Source organism: Trichomycterus rosablanca, chromosome 6 (assembly GCF_030014385.1).
Source record: "Trichomycterus rosablanca isolate fTriRos1 chromosome 6, fTriRos1.hap1, whole genome shotgun sequence".
NCBI classification, from domain to species: Eukaryota; Metazoa; Chordata; class Actinopteri; order Siluriformes; family Trichomycteridae; genus Trichomycterus; species Trichomycterus rosablanca.
The window spans coordinates 31,193,468-31,219,466 of record NC_085993.1 but is presented as its reverse complement, the minus strand read 5'-3'; the positions used below and the strand labels follow the sequence as shown (position 1 = coordinate 31,219,466).

The following is a 25,999-nucleotide window of genomic DNA, read 5'->3' as shown; positions in this document are numbered from 1 at the left end:
GTATAAATTTGGCATTTTGACACCAAACACAGAATTTAGCCTCCAAGAAAAACAACAAATTGTCCAAGACTTAAAAGGCAGACTGCAATCACAGCAAAATACCTTACAATCTGCCCTTTGAGGGCCACCATAATGCAGATGTGGCCCTCAGTGAAAATGAGTTTGACACCCCTGCACTAGAGTATGTTCAACAGCTGACAAATCTGCAGGCATTATATAATACAATCTTGTGAACATGGACAAATATCTCAACAACAAAAAACTGGTTTAAACCAGTATAACACAGTGTTTTAATAAAGAGGTCAGTAAGCATGTACAGTAGACCCTTGACTTACGAATTTAATTGGTTTCAAAGGGCTGTTCTTAAGTCAAAATGTTTGTTAGTTAAACCTTTTTTTCCCATAAGAAATAATGTAAATAGAATTGATCCGTGCCATACTTCCAAACCACCCCCTTACCTAACCCTTCTAATGTCTTAGTCTTTTTTGTTATAAATACAAGTATATTTTCCCTTAAATCTTAAATTATAGAATAGACATTACTGTAATAAACAATAATAAACAACAATACACAGTAGTACAGTACATAAAAAAACACACACATCACATTTCAGTACAGTACTTTGTAGGTATTTTGTAGGTATAATTGCACGAAAGAAAGAATACTTTACTCAGCGGACTTCCTTCTTCTCTCTCAAACTCACTCCCCTCTGTCCCACAGTGACAGCTGCTGGCAGGAGTAATTATACAACAACAAATGTTATAGATTTTTTCATATTCTCAGCACTACGCTTTCTCTGCACATTCTTTGGGGACATTTTAATATTGAATTTTACAAAATATAAAGAAAACACCGTTCGCTGTCTGAATGTTCACTCACTGTATATATATATACAGTGTATCACAAAAGTGAGTACACCCCTCACATTTCTGCAAATATTTTATTATATATTTTCATGGGACAACACTATAGACATGAAACTTGGATATAACTTAGAGTAGTCAGTGTACAACTTGTATAGCAGTGTAGATTTACTGTCTTCTGAAAATAACTCAACACACAGCCATTAATGTCTAAATGGCTGGCAACATTAGTGAGTACACCCCACAGTGAACATGTCCAAATTGTGCCCAAAGTGTCAATATTTTGTGTGACCACCATTATTATCCAGCACTGCCTTAACCCTCCTGGGCATGGAATTCACCAGAGCTGCACAGGTTGCTACTGGAATCCTCTTCCACTCCTCCATGATGACATCACGGAGCTGGTGGATGTTAGACACCTTGAACTCCTCCACCTTCCACTTGAGGATGCGCCACAGGTGCTCAATTGGGTTTAGTCCATCACCTTTACCTTCAGCTTCCTCAGCAAGGCAGTTGTCATCTTGGAGGTTGTGTTTGGGGTCGTTATCCTGTTGGAAAACTGCCATGAGGCCCAGTTTTCGAAGGGAGGGGATCATGCTCTGTTTCAGAATGTCACAGTACATGTTCGAATTCATGTTTCCCTCAATGAACTGCAGCTCCCCAGTGCCAGCAACACTCATGCAGCCCAAGACCATGATGCTACCACCACCATGCTTGACTGTAGGCAAGATACAGTTGTCTTGGTACTTCTCACCAGGGCGTCGCCACACATGCTGGACACCATCTGAGCCAAACAAGTTTATCTTGGTCTCGTCAGACCACAGGGCATTCCTGTAATCCATGTTCTTGGACTGCTTGTCTTCAGCAAACTGTTTGCGGGCTTTCTTGTGCGTCAGCTTCCTTCTGGGATGACGACCATGCAGACCGAGTTGATTCAGTGTGCGGCGTATGGTCTGAGCACTGACAGGCTGACCTCCCACGTCTTTAACCTCTGCAGCAATGCTGGCAGCACTCATGTGTCTATTTTTTAAAGCCAACCTCTGGATATGACGCCGAACACGTGGACTCAACTTCTTTGGTCGACCCTGGCGAAGCCTGTTCCGAGTGGAACCTGTCCTGGAAAACCATTGTATGACCTTGGCCACCATGCTGTAGCTCAGTTTCAGGGTGTTAGCAATCTTCTTATAGCCCAGGCCATCTTTGTGGAGAGCAACAATTCTATTTCTCACATCCTCAGAGAGTTCTTTGCCATGAGGTGCCATGTTGAATATCCAGTGGCCAGTATGAGAGAATTGTACCCAAAACACCAAATTTAACAGCCCTGCTCCCCATTTACACCTGGGACCTTGACACATGACACCAGGGAGGGACAACGACACATTTGGGCACAATTTGGACATGTTCACTGTGGGGTGTACTCACTTATGTTGCCAGCTATTTAGACATTAATGGCTGTGTGTTGAGTTATTTTCAGAAGACAGTAAATCTACACTGCTATACAAGCTGTACACTGACTACTCTAAGTTATATCCAAGTTTCATGTCTATAGTGTTGTCCCATGAAAAGATATAATGAAATATTTGCAGAAATGGGAGGGGTGTACTCACTTTTGTGATACACTGTATATATATATATATATATATATATATATTTTGGACAAAATAACTGAAACACCTGGTTTTAGACCACAATCATTTATTAGTATGGTGTAGGGCCTCCTTTTGCGGCCAATACAGCGTCAATTCGTCTTGGAAATGACATATACAAGTCCTGCACAGTGGTCAGAGGGATTTTAAGCCATTCTTCTTGCAGGATAGTGGCCAGGTCACTACGTGATGCTGGTGGAGGAAAACGTTTCCTGACTCGCTTCTCCAAAACACCCCAAAGTGGCTCAATAATATTTAGATCTGGTGACTGTGCAGGCCATGGGAGATGTTCAACTTCACTTTCATGTTCATCAAACCAATCTTTCACCAGTCTTGCTGTGTGTATTGGTGCATTGTCATCCTGATACACAGCACCGCCATTGGATGCACATGGTCCTCCAGAATGGTTCGGTAGTCCTTGGCAGTGACGCGCCCATCTAGCACAAGTATTGGGCCAAGGGAATGCCATGATATGGCAGCCCAAACCATCACTGATCCACCCCCATGCTTCACTCTGGGCATGCAACAGTCTGGGTGGTACGCTTCTTTGGGGCTTCTCCACACCGTAACTCTCCCGGATGTGGGGAAAACAGTAAAGGTGGACTCATCAGAGAACAATACATGTTTCACATTGTCCACAGCCCAAGATTTGCGCTCCTTGCACCATTGAAACCGACGTTTGGCATTGGCACGAGTGACCAAAGGTTTGGCTATAGCAGCCCGGCCGTGTATATTGACCCTGTGGAGCTCCCGACGGACAGTTCTGGTGGAAACAGGAGAGTTGAGGTGCACATTTAATTCTGCCGTGATTTGGGCAGCCGTGGTTTTATGTTTTTTGGATACAATCCGGGTTAGCACCCGAACATCCCTTTCAGACAGCTTCCTCTTGCGTCCACAGTTAATCCTGTTGGATGTGGTTTGTCCTTCTTGGTGGTATGCTGACATTACCCTGGATACCGTGGCTCTTGATACATCACAAAGACTTGCTGTCTTGGTCACAGATGCGCCAGCAAGACGTGCACCAACAATTTGTCCTCTTTTGAACTCTGGTATGTCACCCATAATGTTGTGTGCATTGCAATATTTTGAGCAAAACTGTGCTCTTACCCTGCTAATTGAACCTTCACACTCTGCTCTTACTGGTGCAATGTGCAATTAATGAAGATTGGCCACCAGACTGGTCCAATTTAGCCATGAAACCTCCCACACTAAAATGACAGGTGTTTCAGTTATTTTGTCCAACCCCTGTATATATATATATATATATATATATATATATATATATATATATATATATATATATATATATGTATATAAAGAGAGAGAGAGAGAGAGAGAGAGAGACGGTTGGAGTCAACTTGTTCGTGACGTCACGTGTTTCGCGAATTTCGGTTCGTAATCCGAAATTTGTTCGTACGTTAAGTTGAAAAAGATCGTTCATAACTCGAAATGTTCGTATGGTAAACGGTTCATAACTCAAGGGTCTACTGTATTACCATTGCAATATACAGTGGCTGGAGCAAATAATGCAAAAGGAAATCCTTTAAGTTGTAAGCCCAGAATAAGAGTTTTTTTTTCATATGGTTTGAAATAAAATCTCAGTGTTTTGGTGAATCAGAGAGGTGAAAATCTACTTAGCTGTCTGTGCGCTAGACTTTCCCAAAAGGAGTCAATTCGTTTTAAATCTGGTAACTGGAAGAGCTATGGAGGGAACTCTTTCTGGTATTCATTTAACTATGTATTTTTTTTATTATTTATATTAGTTACCTACTTATATACAAAACCCATTTCCAGAAAAGTTGGAACATTTAGTTGAATGTCATGAAAGGAGAATCTGTGATTTGTTCATTTTCTTGAATCTTTATTTTACTGACAAAAGCAGAAGAAAATTTTTCACTGATTAGCTTTATTGTATTTTGTAAATATGAACACATTAAGAATTTGATGCCTGTAACACAAGTTGTAAAACATTTATCGAATGTTGAAAATACTGTGTTTTGAAACAGTAATTGTAAAATACACACTATAGGCAAAGGTATCTAGACAGCTATACAAACCCCCATGTTACTTTCAATGCTTTTCATGGGTGTGCCCATTTTAGGGCATTGGTGAGGTCAGGCCCCGATGTTTGTTCCAATCCATCCCAAATGAGTTCAGTATGGTTTAAGTCAAGGCTTCTTACAGGCCACTGGTGGTCCTTCTCACCAACCTGGTCAAACTTGTCATGTTGTTTTATGTACCTAGCTTTGTGCACAGGAACACAGTCAGCTAGAAAAGGAAAGGGCTTTCCCCAAACTGTTGCTTCAAACAACATTGGAAGCATATACAGTCATTTATTTTTATTTGACCTGACTAAAACATCTAATCTCAATAATCAGAAAAGGTGTCCACATACTTTTGACTACATTGCTGATAATGTGGATGACGAGCAAGCTATGTGTGTTACTAAACCAAGGGCACTTAGGTGGTGCAGAGGTCTGTTACGCTAGTTACTGTTCACTGATCACTGTTGCGATCTGATTTTCAAATAGCAGCTGTGCTATCAACCTGCCAGGTGTCTACATTTACATTTACATTTTCAGCGTTAAGCAGATGCTTTTATCCAAAGCGACTTACACAATGAGCGGAACACGATGAGCAATTGAGGGTTAAGGGCCTTGCTCAGGGACCCAACAGTGGCAACTTGGTGGTGGCAGGGCTTGAACCGGCAACCTTCTGTTTACTAGTCCAGTACCTTAACCACTGAGCTATCACTGGCCCCATGCTTGTCTGCATCTAAGGGGACAAGGGTGGCTGAAGCTCCACTGAGTGCATAATGTCTGCGGGCACTAGGGTGGCACAGCAGTCTGTCCTGCACTAGTCCAGGTTCAAACCTCAGTCTGGTGTCTTCACAGACATGATTAACGTCTGAGGAGGTGGCTGAAGCCCTGCCTTAGATAGGCTCCTTGTAGAGGGTAGTCCTGACTTGTACCTAGTGGTTCCCAGTGGTTCCCACCTCAATGCTGATCAGTGAATAATGGAATGAAATGAAGGACTGTCTGGATGTATTAATGGCCATGTTAAAGTGTTGGGTGCTTTATAATCCATACATAACCCTCCGGTGATAAAGCTAGCAAATTTGTCGTTTAATATCTGTGATGCTGCATGAGAGCGCACTGTGTCCTATATCTCATGATGCACTATAGTAGCCTTGGGCGTCAATTCGCCATCTGGGTGCTGTATTCCCTAATTATTAGAACTTCCAGTAGTTGTATTGTGCTAGTTCTCTCTCAGTAAAATATTATGTAATACTGGAACAATCAGATATAAAAAGAAGCATTTTAAATCAGAGACAAGCATCTGAGTGGTGAAGTGTTGTGAGAAAACGTTTCTTTTAAACCAGTCAGCTCCATCCTGGCATTGACCTGCTCATATCCCCAGTTATAAACCCTGTTGCCATTATTTGATCAGATTCCAGGAACAGTCTGGGGAGCCTGTTAAAACCTGCAGGGAGAACGGGACATGAAAAACAAACCAAAAACAATTGGAATGAATGTATCCCGCTGTCAACAAACTGGTGACCTGGCTCTGTGAATTTCCCTTAGATTTTGAAACATGACTGCTGGGATTCAGACATTTCAGTCACAAGAGCATTAGTAAGCTTGGGCATTTAGGTTGGATGAAAAGGACTGGCTTACACTTTTCTTTCCATTTTATTCCAAAAGTGATGAATGGGTTGAGGTCAGGGCTCTGTAAATGTTTACTATAGTTTAAAACATGACTGCTGACATTCTGTCCAGGGTCATTTGAATTTTATGCAGATTTTTGAGCATGACTGCTGGGATTCAATTTCATCTGACACCAAAGTGTTAGTCAGGTGGGGTGTCGAGGTTAGTTGACAAGACATTGCTAAGAGGTGGCTTTCCAGTTTATTCGGAAGGTGTTAAACATGGTTCAGGTTCATGGTATATCCAAACCTTTGTACATTTTTAGCTAGATTTTGAAACATGACTGCTGGGATTTGACATTATTGTTGAGAGATAAAGCAATACGTTAGCTTTCCAATTTATACCTAAGGTTTTGAATCAGGTTGAAGTCAGTGTTTTGTGAATTTTCACAGGATGTTTGGGCTCTGTTTATTTAAAATACATTTTATAACATAACTGCTGGGATTTAATTCAGGAGCCAAAATGTTTGTAAAATTGGGCTATTGTTGAGTGCAGTTGGAATTTTGATTTGTTCTAGATCTTGAAACACAACTGACTGAATTTAAACCAGGGCTCTGTGAACTTGAATCAGATTTAAAAATATAACTGCCGGGATTCAATACATTCAGCAACATTAGTGAGGTCAGGAACAGACATTAAGTGATGAGGCCTGGCTTACAGTTGCCGATTTAGTTTTTATATTCTGTGCTAAATGGGGTTGAAGTTAGGGCTCAGATTTCAGAACATGACTGATGGGATTATATCCAAGACTTTGTACATTTTTAACCAGATTTTGAAACATGACTGCTGGAATTTAAATCATGTTACAGCAATAGTGGTAGTGAGATCTGGTACTGATTTTAAACACTAATGCCAAGTTCACACTACACGATTTTTGGCCAGATTTCGCTCGGCGACTGGTCGGCGCTAGATTTGCCGGCTCGGGAGCAACTCGGCGTTCGCTCGGCGATCAAAACTCGGCACTCAGTCGTCATGTGTGAACTACTCAACAACTCCATCCGACCGGCTCGCCGAGCGCTCGGCGACCGGATTGAGATTTCTAGCATGTCAGATATCTGATCTCAGTTGCACGTCTGGCAGTGAGTGCTATGTCGAACAGCCAATGAGAACGCAAGATACGGTGTGAGGGGAAACGCAAGAGAGGAGTGTAAACAGGTGGGAGAGGGGGATAATATAGTTTATATCAGAATACACCAGCACACACACGTTTTACAGTATTTCTGACTTGATCGTTCTCTACAAAACACCAACACTGCATTGCAAAAATATTAATTAACCTCCAACTTACTATAGAACGATCCATACTGTTCGTGTTGCCAAATCCACTCAGATTCATTTATTTTTCCTCCTTGATTTTACACTGCACATCAGCGCACAAACACTTTGATCACTTGCTACTTGTTGACGTGCATTTTTGGAACTGGTATCATTAAACCCCTCGTCACTTCTCGCGTTTGTTTTCATGACAAAACGTAGTTTGGGAGACCAGAGAAGCTTGCCTGTGATTCCAGTTGGTGATAGATCGTGTGGTGTGAAACCCCCAATCGCCGATCAGTCGTGTAGTGTAAAATACACACCGACTGAAAGACTCCCGAGTGCAAAAGAGTCGTGTAGTGTGAACTGTACAGTGACCCGACAAATCAGAAAGTCGTGTAGTGTGAACTTGGCATAAGGCCTGCCTCAGAGTTGGCATTCCAATTAATCCCAAATGTGCTAAATTGGCTGAAGGTTACATTTGTGAGTGTTTTACTAGATTTAGAAACATGACTGCTGGAATTTGATCCTGGTCTCTGTGAATTTTACCCAGATTATATGACACAAACTATTACAAGGTGCTTCTGCTCACATCCAGAAACCCAACATTACCTGTATTGATGTTGCTTTAAGAAGCAGTTTGGTTCTCGGTAGTTATTACAGCAGACCTCTTATATTTGTTCTAATACAGTGGCATTTTTTGCTCTAATAAATAGTATGTTTACATACATTAATAAATAATTAGTGTGTTTACAGAGTGTAGCTTACAGCCCAAACACACGTGCCCCATTGATGTTTGGCCAGACTCCATGCATGTGATGGACAGTATACTGTTAGCATGTGCTACTCATCGACTGTTCAGTCAGTCATGGATGGGTCAGGGAACTGAGCCAAACTTCAGGCAGAGTGCAGTAATCATGCTTCACATGTACTGAGTCGATTAGTCAGGACTGAAACAGGACATTTTCAAGCTACTCTATACAGCATCTCTCCTAAATCTTCAGTTTCAGACTCATCCATTGCTAGCAGGTGTTAGAAATCAATGCTATAAAATAAATTCTATGCTTTCAACTTTGTGGCCACAGATTGGGACAGGCTTGTTCCTGCTTCTGCAGGACAGTCACAAAATATAAAGCAGGGTTTTTTTTTCTATTTTATTCATGCATTTTCTTCCAATGCAGTGTAGTCAATTTGTCTTCCGCTGCTGGGGGATCACACCTCTTGCTTCTTACGCCTCCTCTGACCCACACGCAGCCGTTAGCGGAACCCTTTTTCACCTATGCACCTGCACAGGCGCCTCTCTATCTGCCAGTCAGGGTCCTTACACAGCGTTTGAAGACCCCGCCCACATAGTCCGGTCATCCCGCCCTAGTAGAACTGTGTGCTGTAGGCACAGCTAGTTATGCCTGCTAGATGGCGCCCAGCCGACCGGTGGCAACGCCAAGTTTCGAACCGAGGAGTTCAGAATCTCGGCGCTGGTGTGCTAGCGGAATATCCCGCTGCGCCACTTGGGCGCACCATAAAGCAGGGTTTGACAGGGTTTAACAAGGTTGGTGTACAAGAACTCAGGTTTCCTCCTACAGTTTATCTCCAACAAAGAGCCTGATCTGAGGTTTGGTGGGCTAGACTCCCCACCTGTGGAGTGCTTGGGTTTCCTTCCTTCTACACAGAGTTTGGTTTTCCTCAGTTTTCCAAGCACCATGTACTTGTGTTCCTTTTCAACACTTGAAGGTACAGGGCTTCACAGAGTGGTCCAGATCTTTTCTGTGTGGAGTTTGCATGTTCTCCCCCTGTCCGCATGGGTTTTGAAAATATACCAAAAAGGTATACATGTACAGTACATGTATGCATATGTCACTCAGTGTGAAAGCTCTTGAAGCAGTTTTTCTCCTTGGTAAGGCACTTAGTATGTACACTTTACACTTAGAGCAATTCACCCTGATGATGCCTTTGCAACCAGGATTTTTGCGCCTCCCTCTTGCTGCGACCATCTCTGGCCAGTGGTCAGTACAGTCCAGGCGCATGCTGCTTTGAGATGGTCTCCCTTTTTGTTAGCTGTACCTGTTATTTGGCCATGTAAGACAGTCTGCCACACTTATCTTGAAGTCAAGCGAGATAGATTCACTTTCATCAGGAGGAATAACCACCTGTGCCCTATTTTCAGCGCTATATTTAGCCTTGCCATTAAACGTTGATGGGTTCATGTTCTAAACAAAAGAATACTTTTATAATTTTAAAAACACAAGTGTAATCATTCTGTTCATACATAAATCTGTCTAGGTCTTTTGTGTAATTAATTCAAAAATATTTAGGTGTCAGTATCTAGAGAATACACTGGCTCCATTCCATTGTTGCACAATGTTGCTGTTTGGCAACATACCTAATTTATTAAATAAAAAGACAATGATTTTATGTAAACTAGATTTGCGAGATAAAAACTGATCATAACTTGCCACAGATTATTTAAATATTTTTTTAAATGCTGCAAATATATGCATAATAAACTTATCAGAAGTGTGGGAAAGAGTAAGATTTTGGGGGTGTATTAATGTCAAGTGAGGCCATCCAAGTACATAACTGGTTAAAACAATGCCCTACCTTCCATGTAAGGGCAAATCAAGGTTTAAGTTTATTTTGAAATATCTGAAAGTTGCAAAGAAATGGTTCTTACCACATGGCAACACCGTGCAGTAGAGGGTTTTAAGTCTACTTTTTTCACCAGGGTTGTAGCTGCAAAGGGAGGGCCAACTCCATATAAATGTTTTTAGTTTTAGACATTTAGACATCTAACAAGCTTATGGTCAGGTGTCCACATACATTTAACATTAAAACCACCTCCTTGTTTCTACACCCACTGTCTATTTTATCAGCTCCACTTACCATATAGATCACTTTGTAGTTCTACAATTACTGACTGTAGTCTATCTGTTTCTCTGCATGCTGTGTTAGTCTGCTTTCACCCTGTTCTTCAATGGTCAGGACTCTTACAGGACCACTACAGAGCAGGTATTATTTGGGTGGTGGGTCATTCTCAGCTCTGCAGTGACACTGACATGGTGGTGGTGTGTTAGTGTGTGTTGTGCTGGTTTGAGTGGATAAGACACAGCAGCGCTGGTGGCGTCTCTGTCTTTACATCTAAAGGTGGCAAACTAGGTAGGAGTGTCTAATAGAGTGGGCAGTGAGTGGACACGGTATTTAAAAACTCCAGCAGCGCTGCTGTGTCTGATCCACTCATACCAGCACAACACACACTAACACACCACCACCATGTCAGTGTCACTGCGGTGCTGAGAATGATGATGAGTCCTGTGGGGGTCCTGGCCATTGAAGAACAGGGTGAAAGCAGGCTAAAAAAATACGTACAGAAATAGATGGACTACAGTCTGTAATTGTAGAACTACAATAAGCTTGTGTATGGTAAGTGGAGCTGATAAAATGGACAGTGAGTGTAGAAACAAGGAGGTGGTTTTAATGTTATGGCTGATCGGTGTATATGTACTTGCATTGTTTTGTATTGGGTTTGACAAGGTGTAGCGAGGCCGTAAGATATGAACCCAGTTGCAGGACATTTAACCAGGAAGGAACAATATTGTGGCTAAAAAGCCACAAACAAAAAATGGAGAAACTTAATAACTAATAGCAAGTGGCCAAAATAATGGAAACTATATTAAAAGAGGACCAGTGAAAATCCAGAGCCCATTTCAGTTCCTTGTTTGTACTTGTTTCAAAATAAATAGCAATAAAAATCCTATTCAGTTTCAGCAAAGCATAGACACTTTTTTTCAGTCTTAAAGACTTAGCCAGATTTGTAGCTTGTACAGGTAGCATTTATCCAGCCTGTGATCTCTGTTTTCTCCTCAGCTCTCACAACACTTTAGAGATTAACTTGCACTGTTACGTGAGGTTTGACTGTTTTTGTGCAAACACTCACTCACCAACATGTTATTCAGCCATCGTGTAGCAACAAGATTGTATGGATTGGTTAGCTGTTCATGTGTGTGGAGATGTTGGAGCTGTTACACCGATAATAGCAAATAATAGCAAAGAGCTGAACACCCACCACAGCTCTTGAAGGCGGGATGAGAAAATGAATTTATAGAAAAGATTAAAGAAAGACGCCAGGAAGCCATCTGAAAGAAAGCTGTGCAATACTAAGGGGAAAAAAGAATGTTATTGTGCTTTGTTTGTAGTTCCAGATTTTTACCATGATTAAGAAACAACTATGTCTCATGGAGCCCACTTGTGATCCCTAATGAGATTTTACATCTGAGGATAAAAAACACAGCAGGAGAAAAATGGTTGGTTAAAAAACTGTCTTAAACAGTCTTAGAATGAATGTTCTAAAAAATGGCCTTACCATTTCATACCATTTCGCCTATAAACATACAAATACAGACACCATTCCAGTTACGCAAGATAGAGTTTACTTGTGCTCACTACAAGTTCACACTACACGACTTTCAGATTGTTCAGATCCCTCTACAGTTCACACTACACAACTTGGTCTCTTGTAATTAAGAGTCGAATACACAGTGATGCAATCGGCCAATCGAGCGTCTACATACAGACATGTATGTCTGTGGGAGAACGATGAATTGGCGCCCTGTCCAGGGTGTGTTACTGCAACAGGGTGTGTTACATCAAACGATGTGGCTAAAATAATATGAAGATGTATTCGATAAAAATAGCTGTAGTCTATTATCTGCTGTAATATATTTTAGTGGAAAACCTCAGCAAGGATAAAGTTACAAGTGTGTCTGTGTGTGGAAAAGGATGGAGTGTGTGTGTAAAAGGATGAGAGACAGGGTTAGATGGTAATGCCATTAATCCACTCCTCGGCTGCCCAGAATGGGAGCCGCTGATCTCATTAACTGAACGCAGACACACTTTTTGATAATGTTGCACCACTGCTAAAGTGGCAGTGCAACCGCTTTAGGGTGCTGCAGAAGTCTATTACGCTAGCCCACCACCAGTTCAGGACTCAACGGTGCCACCTGCTTGGTCAGATGCTTTATAGACAGTTGGTCGTGTCTGAGGGAGAGCAGGCTGAATCGGGTAGCACTTTGTTGCCTCTGCTCAAGCAGCAAAGGAATACTTTGAGTACAGTGAATTCTTCTGTACATTACCTTTCTATTTAAGAGTCCAGCGTTGTCTGTCCATGACTTCATATTTGTCCGAGTCTGCAGACCTCTTTGGCTAGCCTGAATGTCCTTCATGAAGTGGAGGTTACCTGGGAAATGTGGGGCGAATGAAACCTGTTGAATCTGTCCATCGCATACCTACTACCTGGCTGTCATTGCACACATCCCCCACAATTTACCTTACAGGTGGTGAGCCCACAAGATGGTTCCATGTCATCATTCCAGGCTAAACCCAACTGGATTATTTGGGTGGCTCGGTCACCAGTCCCTCACCCACAGGGCGCCTTGTAGTAGTAGTAGTTGTAGTAGAGCCGGGGCAAAGTGGTAAAGTCAATTAAAATTACTTTGTATAGCGCTTTTTACAATAGACATTTTCTCAAAGCAATTTCCAAAAATCCAGGACCGACAGACCAAAAACCCCCGTTGAGCAAGCCGAGGGTGACAATGACAAGGAGAAACAATTCCTTACAATTACAGGAAGAAACCTTCAGAGAAACCAGACTCAGCAGGGACATATAGTCCTTGGGTGAAAATAAAATAAGTACATATTAAATCTTTGCTAGAACCCCAAAGCATCATATATATTTATTACTTTTTTATTTATTAGAATTTTTTAATGTCATATTTTACACACTTTGGTTCATTCATGACACAAGGTTCATCACTTCACAAGTTTAATGTCAAACACAGTCATGGACAATTTTGTATCTCCAATTCACCTCACTTCCATGTCTTTGGACTGTGGGAGGAAAACGGAGCACCCGGAGGAAACCCATGCAGACATGGGGAGAACATGCAAACTCCACACAGAAAGGACCCAGACCGCCCCACCTGGGGATCAAACCCAGGACCTTCTTGCTGTGAGGCGACAGTGCTACCCACTGAGCTATCGTGCCACCCGAATCATGTATATAAATGTGTTTTTTATTGTACAAGGATTTTTCAAACCAAACCATATACCATTGATATAGTGTTAATGTCCAAAAGGGTTAAATTGATGATCAACAATCTACAACCTACAACCCGATTACAGTTGTATTTCCAGTGACACCTGACAGACGCCTGGGAGGTACATACTGTATTCATGTGTGTGTAAATAGGAGCTGCTGTTCAGATCCAGGCTTGACCTTTGCCTTGCAGCAAAGCTCTCTCATAATCTAAGTAAAGCCTCTTTGTGGTTTAGGTCACATCAGGAGAAATTCCCAGCAAGTTTCTTGTCTGGCCTTCTGCAGGTTTTAGCAATTCATTTATTATTCTAAAGAAAATCTGTTCTATTATTAGTAAAGCCCTACCTGTTTCACGATCATGAAAATCGCATCACGGACTGTGAAATGAGCCCTTTCCCATGAATTATGCAATGTGTCGCCGTGAAATTCCAATTTAGGGTTTGTGTTTAGCAATTTAACATTTTTCATTTGAGTAGTGTATGAAACATGAGGCGAAGTATGCAAAATCTGTGAAATCTGTAATGATGGACTGTGTTAAGTGACAACAGTTTTCTGAAGCACTTTCAGCCAATGCATCTTAGCTAAATTTATCACAGTTCCTCGACGATTTCTTATGCAGTGCTCTCTGATGGATCGAAGGTCAAGCGCATTCAGCAGTGATTTCCGGCCTGGCTCCACAAGGACTGAATTTGTCCTTGAATCTTTTCACAATACCATGCATGGTAGATAGTGAAATACCTGAAATTAGGACTTTATCTGAATTATCTTTAAAAAAAATTAATCCTTTGTTGGATACTGCTTTTATACCAAGTCATGATACCTTCAACTGTTACCAGAGATGAGTCGGATGAGTCAGAGTCGCACGTAAGTCGCACAGACAGCGACTTCAGACTCGACTCGGACTCCTTTCAAATGACTCGGACTCAGAGTGTGTACAACAAAAATCAGCAACATTAGTTACTAATGTAGCCATTATATATATATATATGATCCGACATCATTCTGATTGTGTCATTTTCTGCTCTCTAATAACGCTCCGGCCGTCTTAACCCACAACGCACCAATAGGTAAATGTTGCAGCTTCCGGTATAGTGATGAAGCGTCGCTCCCTACTTAAAATGGTGGAATACCCTATGTAGTTCACTTCACAGTAACAGATACTGTGAATGAAACGCTCCCACAGAATTGGTGCTAATGATTTTAAGAACCGCTTCCTGAACCAATCAGACCTTCTGATTGTAATTTTTAGTAAGAAATGCTGTAATTTGCATGTATTTAGTTTGCAGCGTCACACAGATGATTATCAGTGAAACACTTGATTGGCTTTCTAACGAGTTCGTGTTTTACTTCACAACCAGGAAAAGTTTGGTGGTTTTTATCTATAAGCACATTTACAAAATAACGGATTACATTCCTAATAAATTTAATAGCATCTGGAACAACATAAGCTAAGGTAAGCAGTATTATTGATTTTTTTGCTGTGTTTGGGATTTTGGCTGCTGTGCTGTAATTTGCAACTCGTGACTTGACTCGGACTCGTATTATTATTTATAATAATAAGGGTTTTTCAGGTGGGTCACGAGCCGAAAAAATGGGTTGCAGAGAAAAATAATAACAATTAAATAAACGAATTGTAACAGCACAGAGACATGAAACGAACTTGTACATTGCCTTGTCGAGGCTTTATGTTACATCTTGTAAACCACAGGGGGACCAGATTGTACAGAGCAAAACAAAGAGAGTAAGATGCGTTGTTTGTGTTGCCTAGGTCACATAAAAAATATAGACATAATGTGGGTCTCTTGGAAAAACCCTCCTTTATGGGTTTGTAATGACTTTTCAGGCTACAGTAGCTCATGTGTTGGCAAAAGCAGGAGGCATTTTGAATCATTTAAGTGATGATACATTATGATGGAGTTACATGAGCTAATACCCCTGTCTCTGTTCCTTCTCTCCTCATTTGCCTTTAATACTTGTTTGCTATTTTTATTTTTAAAATAATCTTATATTTCAAAAAACAGTCTTTTCCATCCTAATCTTGTTTTCTCTGGTGATCCTTTCATTCATTCATTAATATCCGCAGCCTTACTTCCATTTTTAGCTCTGTCCCACGTGATTGTTCCTCCCACTTCCTCGCCACCCGGGATTCTTCTTACTGGCAGCGTTTTCTGTTCGCCAACACACACATTTGGACTGAAATTCTGCATTTCACAGTAGGGCAGAGGAAGTGACTGGCTTTATTACAGCATGTAATAAGCCTATTTAGGGTCTCTGTACTAAAAAAGGCTTTGGCAGTACTAAATGAGAATCTTTATTTCAGAATTTATTCGCAAAGTACCAGGTGTACAAGGGATTTCTTTTGGTGCAGGTGTTAACATATTTTTAATAAAATAATACAGTAAAAATTTTACATAAGTAGACAGATAACTATTAAACTTTGAGTAAAAAAGTGTGCAAAGGAGTTTAAGTTACTATTACATGGTATGTATTGAAATTATTGTTGCCTTAAGACTCTCTTGTGCAGTAAGCTAACATGACATGGTGGTGGAATTAGCGTGGGCCGCATGCCTATTAGCATCTTATAATTAGCATTGTCTTCATCGAACAGCATCCGAACAAAACAGAGGCTTAAACAAATAAGCAGCCGTGAGCGCAAGAGAGTGGAATTATTATTTTTTTAATGCTGTCAAGTCGATTGACTATGTAGGGACCATGTGGATAGTGTTTCTTCAGAATATCCCATATACTTGTTATGAGGTGGGGACGAAGGACCCAAGGATGCAGAGGTTTGAAAGAAAAGGGATTTATTTAACAAATAATAAACACAATATACAATAAAACAAAGAATAAAGAGAACACAAGACTTCGGGGGATCCCAAAGGCAGCCGCTGACGTCATGGGCTGAAAAGGAACAGAAAAACATACATAAGAAAAAACGGGGACCGCGAGGCGCGAACCCGGGTCACTCGCCTCCAGTCCGGGAGCATACTCGACCTGCCACAGCGGGGCTGATTCGCCGAGTGGAATTCCTCGTGGTGGACGGACGGAGAGGGAGGGTGAAACTGGCAATAGGAAACTCAAATGGCACGGTCGCCAGCGGAAACTGCTGGAGAGCGCCGTGCCATTTACCGGGCGCGAGTTATTTGAGAGCTCTAAGAGAAAAGCGTTACGGCGCTGTCACCAGCCGGAATGGCTGGGAAGTGGCCGTATTTGAAAGAAGCGCTCCAGAGGGGAAAAGCGACGTTGTCACCAGCGATCCGCGCTGGGAGGGGGCCGCGTCCCTCTGGGCGCGTGAAAAAGGATACCAGCGGCGCTGTCACCAGCCGACAAGGCTGGGAAGTGGCCGCTTTCAATAGGGAGCGCTCGGAGGAATGGCTGCGGCGCTGTCACCAGCGATCCACGCTGGGAGGGGGCCGCGCCACTCTGAGACGTCCCAGAAAGTAATAATGGCGCGCGGACCAGATCCGGGGTTTGACCCGCTATAGCGCGGCTCGACTCGCGAGCCCGACGCTGGGCGAACACCCCAGAGGTCCAACAGCGCTAGGGAAGGCGTGCGGTGGCAGCGGTGACGTAAACCGGCAACATGCCGGTGAACGCAAAAACCGAAACAAACCGCAGCGCGTGGGCTGCACGAAGTCGCACCAAAATAAAATCCTATACCTACCTTACCTCAGCCTTTCGACTTACCCACCCAAACGCTATACAGCGTCTGGGGAACCGGCTAAGCCCTAACCAAAGGAAAGTGGCTGGTGCGGAGCAGCCAAACAAAATGAACACAAAAAGGCACCGCAGTGCCAAACAAACTGAAAGAAAGGAAAAGCAAACAACCAGGGAAAACAGAAGGTGCGACGCCTGCAGCTTAGCGCCATCCCCTTAAATAAAGGGAGGCGCAGCTGCAGCACGTTCGCCCTAACGAGCTGGCCAGGTATTAAACGAGCAGCTCGTTTCTGCTCTGTAAGGCCTGTGGCGTCAGGGAGAGATGGTATATTCCCCTGACGCCACAGAGCCTAACAATACTGTTTGAATTTTTATGCTCAACATAACTAATTCTGATTGGGGTTTAGTTTGTGCAGCTTTGAATTTATCCTCGCTGATCAGCTTTAAAAACTAAGCATTCAGAAGGCTTTGGATATATGAAGGTCCAATCTTCTGGCAATCCAACAGACGAGCTACTGTAGCTTAAATTGTTGAAGGAGTTAATTCTGGTTCTTATAGAAAGGTGTCAGAATACACAGTGCATCACAGTTTGTTGCGTATGGGGCTGCATAGCCGCAGACCAGTCAGGGTGCCCATGCTGACTCCTGTCCACCGCCAAAAGCGCCAACAATGGGCACGTGAGCACTGGAACTGGACCACGGAGCAATGGAAAAAGGTGGCCTGGTCTGATAAATCACGTTTTCTTTTACATCACATGGATGACCGGGTGTGTGTGCGTTGCTTACCTGGGGAACACATGGCACCAGGATGCACTATGGGAAGAAGGCAAGCTGGCGGAGGCAGTGTGATGCTTTGGGAAATGTTCTGCTGGGAAACCTTGGGTCCTGCCATCCATGTGGATGTTACTTTGACATGTACCCCCTACCTAAGCATTGTTGCAGACCGTGTACACCCTTTCATTGAAACGGTATTCCCTAATGGCTGTGGCCTCTTTCAGCACTATAATGCACCCTGCCACAAAGCAAAAATGGTTCAGGAATGGTTTGAGGAGCACAACAACGAGTTGGAGTTGTTGACTAGATCTACATATTCCCCAGATCTCAATGCAATCAAGCATCTGTGGGATGTGCTGGACAAACAAGTCCGATCCATAGAGGCCCCACCTCACAACTTACAGGAGTTAAAGGTTCTGCATCTTGGGGCCAAATACCACAACACACTTTCAGGGGTCTAGTGGAGTCCATGTGTCGACGGGTCAGGGCTGTTTTGGCAGCAAAATTGGGACCAACACAATATTAGGAATGTGGTCATAATGTTATGCCTGATTGTTGTATATATAGTGTATATACAGTGTATCACAAAAGTGAGTACACCCCTCACATTTCTGCAGATATTTAAGTATATCTTTTCATGGGACAACACTGACAAAATGACACTTTGACACAATGAAAAGTAGTCTGTGTGCAGCTTATATAACAGTGTAAATTTATTCTTCCCTCAAAATAACTCAATATACAGCCATTAATGTCTAAACCACCGGCAACAAAAGTGAGTACACCCCGAAGAGACTACACCCCTAAATGTCCAAATTGAGCACTGCTTGTCATTTTCCCTCCAAAATGTCATGTGATTTGTTAGTGTTACTAGGTCTCAGGTGTGCATAGGGAGCAGGTGTGTTCAATTTAGTAGTACAGCTCTCACACTCTCTCATACTGGTCACTGAAAGTTCCAACATGGCACCTCATGGCAAAGAACTCTCTGAGGATCCTAAAAGACGAATTGTTGCGCTACATGAAGATGGCCAAGGCTACAAGAAGATTGCCAACACCCTGAAACTGGGCTGCAGCACAGTGGCCAAGATCATCCAGCGTTTTAAAAGAGCAGGGTCCACTCAGAACAGACCTCACGTTGGTCGTCCAAAGAAGCTGAGTGCACGTGCTCAGCGTCACATCCAACTGCTGTCTTTGAAAGATAGGCGCAGGAGTGCTGTCAGCATTGCTGCAGAGATTGAAAAGGTGGGGGGTCAGCCTGTCAGTGCTCAGACCATACGCCGCACACTACATCAAATTGGTCTGCATGGCTGTCACCTCAGAAGGAAGCCTCTTCTGAAGTCTCTACACAAGAAAGCCTGCAAACAGTTTGCTGAAGACATGTCAACAAAGGACATGGATTACTGGAACCATGTCCTATGGTCTGATGAGACCAAGATTAATTTGTTTGGTTCAGATGGTCTCAAGCATGTGTGGCGGCAATCAGGTGAGGAGTACAAAGATAAGTGTGTCATGCCTACAGTCAAGCATGGTGGTGGGAATGCCATGGTCTGGGGCTGCATGAGTGCAGCAGGTGTTGGGGAGTTACATTTCATTGAGGGACACATGAACTCCAATATGTACTGTGAAATACTGAAGCAGAGCATGATCCCCTCCCTCCGGAAACTGGGTCGCAGGGCAGTGTTCCAGCATGATAATGACCCCAAACACACCTCTAAGACGACCACTGCTTTATTGAAGAGGCTGAGGGTAAAGGTGATGGACTGGCCAAGCATGTCTCCAGACCTAAACCCAATAGAACATCTTTGGGGCATCCTCAAGCGGAAGGTGGAGGAGCGCAAAGTCTCGAATATCCGCCAGCTCCGTGATGTCGTCATGGAGGAGTGGAAAAGCATTCCAGTGGCAACCTCTGAAGCTCTGGTAAACTCCATGCCCAGGAGAGTTAAGGCAGTTCTGGGAAATAATGATGGCCACACAAAATATTGACACTTCAGGAACTTTCAATAAGGGGTGTACTCACTTTTGTTGCCGGTGGTTTAGACATTAATGGCTGTATATTGAGTTATTTTGAGGGAAGAATAAATTTACACTGTTATATAAGCTGCACACAGACTACTTTTCATTGTGTCAAAGTGTCATTTTGTCAGTGTTGTCCCATGAAAAGATATACTTAAATATCTGCAGAAATGTGAGGGGTGTACTCACTTTTGTGATACACTGTATATACCATTAAAACTAGCATAAAACACCACCACAGAGCTCCCTTGTTATACAGTCAAAATATCGATCAGAATAAGGCGTATCAATAGGCAGCATTTTGAGGCATCTAAGAACTGAGACAGGCTTCTTATCAGAAGTGCATGTAGGCTGATGCTGTCTATGCAGTGAGCCTACTGGGTTATTAGACAGACCCTATATTGACGTCATATAGCACTGCTCCTCAATGTAGGTGCTAGGTTTAGTTTGGCACCTCTGCTAAGACCTTTCTGCCATGAGAGACCCTGATAGAAGATAAACCTCCAGGCAGAAAAGCTCTCTGCTCCCCGGACTGCTTTCCCAAGCTTTCTAATCTCAACAAGGCAACATACCGTGAGAAGAAAGTGGGTGGAATAAGTGCGCCAAGGGAATAATAAAGATACACAAATATGCTAGAATCCAGCATGCATATTTATAAGAGTTGTGAAAAGGAATGAATCACATTCACATTCAGCGATACAAGTGCTAAAGCTGAAATACCTTAATGCATGCTGTACTTTATCTTATGAATGGAGTTTCTGTGTAATGGAAAAAGGATGAATAGCCATTGTAAGGAAGTTGTAGAACTTTTGAAAGTCCAGAAACACCGTCAAGTGTGAAATCGTCACCTTCTACTGAATATAATTGAGTTTTATTTTTCTCTTTCTCTCTCTGTTTCTTAGCTTCTGTTTATTGTATTATTCAAATATACCTGTTTCTTAAAATAATGCCACACTAATGACTTTTTACATAAAAAAAACAAAAAACAATATAATACTACTGGGAGTAAAATTTTGGATGTGTACACTAGGGATGCAAATGTTGCCAAATTCATAACTGATCAAACTTCTCGGTTCAAATCTCAGCTCTGCTACTGGCAGGCTGGGCACCTACACGAACAACGATTGGCTTGTTGTTCAAAGGGGATTCTTCATAACTGATGTAATCACAACCTCTACTGGCTGATTGATGGCGTCTGTCTTTCCGTACACAAAGCTGATCCACATATGAGCTTGCATCGTGCAGGTGAAAAAATGCAGTCGGCTACTGCACACATGTCGGAGGGGGCCTGAGTTAGTCACAGCTCTCCTCAGTCAAAGCAGAGATCAGTATCAGTAGAGAGAGCGTAATGCAAACGGGTAATTGGATATGACCAGATTGGGAAGAAAATTTGGGGAAAAGATATGAAAAACATTCAGACTATGCTGATGATGCTGTGATGGTCACCTGCAATGTCAAGGAACTAACCCAAGTGCAGTACTATGGGTGAAAAGCCACAAAAGTAAGAGAGTGGTATATACAGTGTATCACAAAAGTGAGTACACCCCTCACATTTCTGCAGATATTTAAGTATATCTTTTCATGGGACAACACTGACAAAATGACACTTTGACACAATGAAAAGTAGTCTGTGTGCAGCTTATATAACAGTGTAAATTTATTCTTCCCTCAAAATAACTCAATATACAGCCATTAATGTCTAAACCACCGGCAACAAAAGTGAGTACACCCCTTAGTGAAAGTTCCTGAAGTGTCAATATTTTGTGTGGCCACCATTATTTCCCAGAACTGCCTTAACTCTCCTGGGCATGGAGTTTACCAGAGCTTCACAGGTTGCCACTGGAATGCTTTTCCACTCCTCCATGACGACATCACGGAGCTGGCGGATATTCGAGACTTTGCGCTCCTCCACCTTCCGCTTGAGGATGCCCCAAAGATGTTCTATTGGGTTTAGGTCTGGAGACATGCTTGGCCAGTCCATCACCTTTACCCTCAGCCTCTTCAATAAAGCAGTGGTCGTCTTAGAGGTGTGTTTGGGGTCATTATCATGCTGGAACACTGCCCTGCGACCCAGTTTCCGGAGGGAGGGGATCATGCTCTGCTTCAGTATTTCACAGTACATATTGGAGTTCATGTGTCCCTCAATGAAATGTAACTCCCCAACACCTGCTGCACTCATGCAGCCCCAGACCATGGCATTCCCACCACCATGCTTGACTGTAGGCATGACACACTTATCTTTGTACTCCTCACCTGATTGCCGCCACACATGCTTGAGACCATCTGAACCAAACAAATTAATCTTGGTCTCATCAGACCATAGGACATGGTTCCAGTAATCCATGTCCTTTGTTGACATGTCTTCAGCAAACTGTTTGCGGGCTTTCTTGTGTAGAGACTTCAGAAGAGGCTTCCTTCTGGGGTGACAGCCATGCAGACCAATTTGATGTAGTGTGCGGCGTATGGTCTGAGCACTGACAGGCTGACCCCCCACCTTTTCAATCTCTGCAGCAATGCTGACAGCACTCCTGCGCCTATCTTTCAAAGACAGCGGTTGGATGTGACGCTGAGCACGTGCACTCAGCTTCTTTGGACGACCAACGCGAGGTCTGTTCTGAGTGGACCCTGCTCTTTTAAAACGCTGGATGATCTTGGCCACTGTGCTGCAGCTCAGTTTCAGGGTGTTGGCAATCTTCTTGTAGCCTTGGCCATCTTCATGTAGCGCAACAATTCGTCTTTTAAGATCCTCAGAGAGTTCTTTGCCATGAGGTGCCATGTTGGAACTTTCAGTGACCAGTATGAGAGAGTGTGAGAGCTGTACTACTAAATTGAACACACCTGCTCCCTATGCACACCTGAGACCTAGTAACACTAACAAATCACATGACATTTTGGAGGGAAAATGACAAGCAGTGCTCAATTTGGATATTTAGGGGTGTAGTCTCTTAGGGGTGTACTCACTTTTGTTGCCGGTGGTTTAGACATTAATGGCTGTATATTGAGTTATTTTGAGGGAAGAATAAATTTACACTGTTATATAAGCTGCACACAGACTACTTTTCATTGTGTCAAAGTGTCATTTTGTCAGTGTTGTCCCATGAAAAGATATACTTAAATATCTGCAGAAATGTGAGGGGTGTACTCACTTTTGTGATACACTGTAAATGTGAAATGAGTAGGCCGCTCAGGTGGCGCATCAGTAAAAACACACGCTGTTCACCAGAGCTGAGATCTCAAATACATTGTATCGAATCTCGGCTCTGCCTGCCGCCTAAGGCTGAGCGGCCACATGAACAACAATTGGCCTGTTGTTCAGATAGGGGCGGGATTAAGCCGGATGGGGACTCTCTTACAAACTAGTGCGATTACGACCTCTGCTTGCTGGTTGGTGGTGCCTGCACAGTGATGTGAAAGGTAGAGGGTGTGGCTCTTCGTACACAGCGCTGTACTACTCGTCAAGTGTAGGTGATAAGATGTTCGATTGCTGTGCACGTGTCGGAGGGGGCGTGGAGCAGCCTCGTCCTCCCCAATCAGGAGCAGGGACCAGCATTAGTAAGAGGATGATTGACGGGCAGAAATTGGATGTGCTAAAGATTTGCTAAAGTAATAAAACTCGAGAAACAAACAATATCAAATCACATCCTGAAACAGGGCTCAAGAATAGAAAATACAGGCGACCACACTACTGGAGCAGAGACGCTAAATCAGAAACAACAGAACACTTGAGTGCTCAACCGGCAGCTACTCAGTCCACCAGTTTGTACAACCCAAATGCACACCGCAGGAACCAGACAGGCAAACTCAAAAAACGACAGTGGTGGGGCGCCCATGTCACACAGGGATATTCGACTAGTACACCAGCACTGGGATTCTAAACTCTCTGCCTGCAGCGGACAAAATGGCTTATCGTCTGCTGGGTGGGAATGACTGGACTAAAAAGGCGGTCGGGTCTTCGAAGCTGTGTAAGAACCCTGGTTAGTAACTCAAGTCCTCTTGTTCAGAAGTGGAGGAACTCTGAGATCATTGTGTGACTCTCTGTGGCCTCATGTACAAATCCACCAAAGTATGGGCGAATAAGAGGGGGTCAATGGACTGTTTACGCATTGAAGGGAGCGTGTGTCAGGCAAATATACCCTCCTCGGTCGAGATCAGGGTCTCCAGCAGCAGAAAAATAATTGACCATGCTAAAAATAGAAAAAAAAAGGTATGAAACGCATAAATAAAATAGTAAAACAACCAGAAAGCTGTCACACCACCCATGGACAGAACTCCATGCCAGTTACAGCAGCCATAGAACCAGAATGCTGCTACCATTCATTGATTAAGATACCTAAAAGTGCCAGCAAAAAAGCCGAAAAGGGAGTCAGATAACTTAGCCCAGAGCTGAGTCCCAGGTACACTTGGGGGTAGCAAGTAACTGTGATTAGGCACAAAGTATGCTTTGAAGAGTATTTCTAAGAGAACTACACTATCCGTCAACCTGTGCTTCCACCCCTATTGCTGATAGGTACAGCAGGTAGACAGGCCACAAATGCAAAACAGCTTCTGTTGTTTCTGTTCTGTTCATGATTTAAATAACTTAATTTGATTTTCATGTCTCACCAACACGTTATCCTGGACAAGATTGCAGCAGGTCCGCCGTCCCCAAAATCACTGGGTGCAGTCCATTAACACACTTCAGACAAGACATAGCAAATCTTGTCTGCAGGTAGACACCCAACCGGCTGATAGCGCTGAATATCCAAACCCTGGGTCCCTGCACCACCGCACCACCCAAACATTGATTTAAATAATATAAATGCTGTAAAAGATTTTGGGTTTGGATTGGATTTTCCAGGTGTGTGAGTGTCTCTGTGTGTGAGAGAGACAGACAGAAAGACAGACAGAGAGAAACAGACAGAGACACAGAGAGAGAAAGACAGAGAAAAAACAGACGGACAGACAGATAGATAAAAACAGAGAGAGACAGACAGGAAAGCAGGCAGTCAGAGAGAGACAGACATACAGAGAGACATACTGAAACAGACCAGAGAGGGTGTGTTCGAAAACCTAGGGAGCTGCCTTGCTGTCTTACTGTATACATAGGCAGCTGCCTTAGTAGAGAAGATTCTAATAAGTCAATGACTTATAAGGCAGGTTATTCGAACGCACTACTTAGATAGCGATTCCATCGGATTTCGCATTTAGCATCTTGCCATTAAAACCAATGGATGAGGTAGCACAGCACGCTAACGTCAATATAACATCTTCCTTCATGTACCGATAACGGTTACATTTCCTGACAAGCCCGAACTTGCAAATAAAAACACTCGGTACAAGTTAAAAATCAGTAATATTTTATTTACGTTTGAAAATAACTCCATTAGTTTCTCCGACCCGTCAGAGAGAAGAGAGAAGAGCAGCCGACCCGCAATGAATTCTGGGATTGCCTTGATCACTAAGGCAGCGTCGGATGCTCACTCGTTCTTGAGCCAAAATAACATTGAAATATGAAGATACCTCAGAAGTGAACAGCCTCATTCTCTGGAGCGCGCACAGGATGACGTAAAATGCTGCCTATGTAGAGAGCTTCCTAGCTTTTCGAACACACCCAGAGAGACAGACAGAGAGAGAAACAGACAGAGACACAGACATAAAGTCAGACAGACACAGCATACATGCATCACATGAATGTATGCAACACGCAGTAAAGCTGAGCCTCATGTGTTGTATAGGCGAGCATGAATAGACTGTGTTCAGTAGGACTGATGTGTAGACTGATATAGATACTGTATCTGTTCAGGCCTCTGTTTCTTAGACTGATAAATGTTTTAAATTTCTTAAGGTTGTTTAATAATGGGGTGGGTCCACCAGACCCACAAACATTGGCTGAGTAACAAAACTATGAACACCACAAAAGGGTTAAAAGACAGCATTAAACAGTTGGTTATCAGTTCAAACATTTGGTTCCAAGACTACTATTTGAATCCTTTGCTGAATGCCATGTTTAAGATCTTTG

At 43.0% G+C, this 25,999-nt stretch overlaps 1 protein-coding gene across 1 annotated transcript in view; it reads left to right on the top strand.

Moving 5' to 3' along the window:
* Window positions 1-25,999, top strand: part of tmem198b (transmembrane protein 198b) — a 51,204-nt gene that overhangs the window by 4,901 nt on the left and 20,304 nt on the right. The window lies entirely within an intron of this gene.